A 3,722-nucleotide genomic window follows, 5' to 3' on the forward strand; every position below is an offset into this window, starting at 1 on the left:
TATGATTAAATTTTAAAAATTAAATAAAGATAATATAATAAAATACTTAATCAAATTAACTAATAAGTGTAGAGCTTATAAGCACTAAAATAAAAGGTTAAGTTTCCCAACTTATTTTTTTAACTCATAAATTTAACTTTTAAATTCAAAAATTATTATAAATAAATCAACTTATAAACTAATACAAACGAGGAATGCAAGATTTTATTTTGAATTTTACCTGTAACAATTTATCTCTTCTAATATTAAAAAAAAAAAAAGGATTTTGATAACTCTAGCAAACAAGGAATAAAATCACAAGTTGACTTGATGTATTTGCAGCCAAGAATCTATTTATGTAGTGTCCATTTCTATGACATTACCCATGTGGGAATATTGAATCAAAATGCAAAAAAGAGTTAGTAGAATTTTTAGCTTTTATTATTCACTTATGAGATACAAGAATTAGAATATTCCATACGTAACACATGTTTTTTGGTTGGACAAATGCCTGTATAAGTACTTTACAACATTTAAGAAAAAAATTATGAGAAATTATTATAAATTTTCTTAATTAAAGAAACTCATTATGATTAACGTGGGATTTTTAGGGATCATAGATTATATTATACTGTGATTGTTATCCTCGTTTAGAACATTCTATTCTTTTTTACTTTGGGTTTAAAATATATATATATTTTTTATATAATTATAGATAGATGGTTAGTTACAATTGATACATTTTAAGAGAAAGTATATCTTATGTGTATTACCATAGATGCTAATTTTTTTTAATCTATTAAAAATTTTAAATGATTAAATTGTTAGGGTTTAAAACTCACACTTGCACTATAAGGCATGTAAGCATCATTCAGTGTTATCAAAGTGAAAGATGACACTAAGGCGATAGGATATCCTATGGCCTTAGACGAGAGGCAAGAGATGAGGTGAGGGTCTTTTTGAAGTAAGGCGCTATAACCTTAATTGCCTAAATTATATATATATATATATATATATATATATATATATATATATATATATATATATATATATATATATATATATATAACATAAAAATTCATACTTTTAACTAGTTTGATAAGGAAAAAAGCATATTAAAAAAAAAAAAAACATTATTTACACTATGTCTAGATGCAATATAAGGGAAATTAAAAATAGTGTATACTTGCATTTTCAGCTTAAATATAAGATACAAGTGAGATTGTAAAATTAAAATTTATAGCATAAATAATAACACAAATAATAATAAGATATGTTAGAAAAAGAAATAGTTCATATCTACATTATCAACTTATATATAAGATAAAAGTGATGTTATAAAATTATACATAATAAATAAAAAATTTGAAATAAGTCATAAGTCATAGAATCTCAACTCAACTCAACTAAGCCTTTATCCCAAAAATTTGGGGTCGGCTATATGGATTCGTTTTTTCCACTCTGAACGATTTTGGGTTAAATCCTCAGAAATGTGTAATGCTTCTAAGTCATGTTGTACTACTCTCCTCCAAGTTAATTTAGGTCTACCCCTTTTTTTCTTTCTATCCTCTAACCTAATGTGCTCTACTTGTCTAACTTGAGCCTCTGTATGTCTACGCTTCACATGACCAAACCACCTCAATCTCCCTTCTCTCAACTTATCTTCAATTGTCACCACTCCTACCTTTTCTCTGATACTCTCATTACGGACTTTATCTAGTCTAGTATGGCCACTCATCCACCTTAACATTCTCATCTCTGTAACTCTTATCTTAGATGCATACGACTCTTTCAGTGCCCAACACTCACTACCATATAACATAGCCGGTCGTATGGCTGTACGGTAAAATTTTCCTTTTAATTTATTGGGAATCTTACGATCACATAAAACTCCCGTGGCACGTCTCCACTTCAACCATCCGGCTTTAATCCTATGACTAACATCCTCCTCACATCCCCCATCTACTTGAAGGACTGAGCCTAGATATTTAAAGTGATTACTTTGGGACAACCACCCCATTCAAACTAACTCTTTCTCTATCACCAATTTGGCCTTTACTGAACTTGCAATGCATGTATTCTGTCTTCGTTCTACTTAACTTAAAACCCTTTGACTCTAGAGTACTTCTCCAAAGTTCTAGCTTCCTATTGACTCCTTCTCGTGTCTCATCTATCAGAACAATATCATCCGCAAACATCATGCACCAAGGAATACTCTCTTGTATATGTTTCGTCAGTTCATCTAAAACTAATGTAAAAAGGTAAGGGCTTATGGCTGATCCTTGGTGTAATCCAATTGAAATCGGAAAATCACTTGTGTTCCCTCCCACTGTGCGCACAATAGTAGTTGCTCCTTCATACATATCTTTCAATACTTGTATGTACCTAATAGATACCCTCTTTTGTTCTAACACATTCCATAAGATCTCTCTTGAAACACTATCATAAGCCTTCTCCAAATCAATAAAAACCATGTGTAGATCTTTCTTCACATCTCTATATTTCTCCATCAAGCTTCTAATGAGAAAGATCGCTTCCATAGTTGAGCAATGGGCATGAAACCAAATTGATTGAGAGAGATAGAAGTATCATGACGTAGTCGATGCTCCACAACTCTCTCCCACAACTTCATAGTATGGCTCATGAGTTTAATTCCCCTATAGTTTGAGCAGCTCTGTATGTCCCCCTTATTTTTAAAAATAGGTACTAAAATACTCTTCCTCCATTCATCAGGCATTTTCTTTGAGTTTAGAATCTTATTAAATAATTTAGTTAATCATGCCACTCCCATATCTCCCAAATACTTCCACACTTCAATTGGTATTTCATCGGGTCCACAGGCTTTACCCACTTTCATTCTCTTAAGTGCTTCCTTTACTTCTAAAGATCGAATCCTTCTAGTATAATTTACATTCTTTTCTATTGTTCTATAATCTATATTCACGCTATTACCATTTCGACTATTATTAAAGAGATCATTAAAATAATTTCTCCATCTTTCTTTAATGTCCTCATCTTTCACCAACACTTTTCCTTCTTTATCCTTAATGCACCTAACTTGATTGAGATCTTGACATTTCATTTCTCTACTCCTTGCTAATCTATAAATATCTTTCTCCCCTTCTTTAGTTCCAAGTTTCTCATATAACTTTTCAAAGGCCTGTGCTCTTGCTTGACTAACTGCCTTTTTTGCCTCTTTCTTTGCTATCTTGTACTGTTCATATGCCTCATTATTATCACATTTAGGTAATTTCTTATACCATTCCCTTTTTCTCTTCACTGCCTTTTGTACTTCCTCATTCCACCACCATCTCTCTTTTGAGGGTGGTCCATGTCCTTTAGACTCTCCAAGTACTTTTCTAGCTACTTCTCTAATCTTTGATGCCATCTGTATCCACATATCATTGGCCTCCATATCTAGCTTCCATACTTCAGACTCGAGAAGCTCATTTTTGAACTTCACTTGCTTTACTCCTTTGAACTCCCACCACTTTGTTCGAGCTACACTATTTCTTCTAACCTTACTTGAATTGTTCCTAAACTTGACATCCAAGACCACCAACCTATGTTGACTTGTTAAAGCCTCTCCTGGAATGACCTTGCAATCCTTGCATTGAGCTCTATTTGTCTTCCTGGTTAAGAGGAAATCGATTTGGCTTTTATGTTGCCCACTTTTGAAAGTCACTAAATGTGACTCTCTTTTTATAAAGTAGGTATTTGCTAGTATTAGGTCGTATGCCATA

The sequence above is a fragment of the Hevea brasiliensis genome, chromosome 1, assembly GCF_030052815.1.
Source record: "Hevea brasiliensis isolate MT/VB/25A 57/8 chromosome 1, ASM3005281v1, whole genome shotgun sequence".
Lineage (NCBI taxonomy): Eukaryota > Viridiplantae > Streptophyta > Magnoliopsida > Malpighiales > Euphorbiaceae > Hevea > Hevea brasiliensis.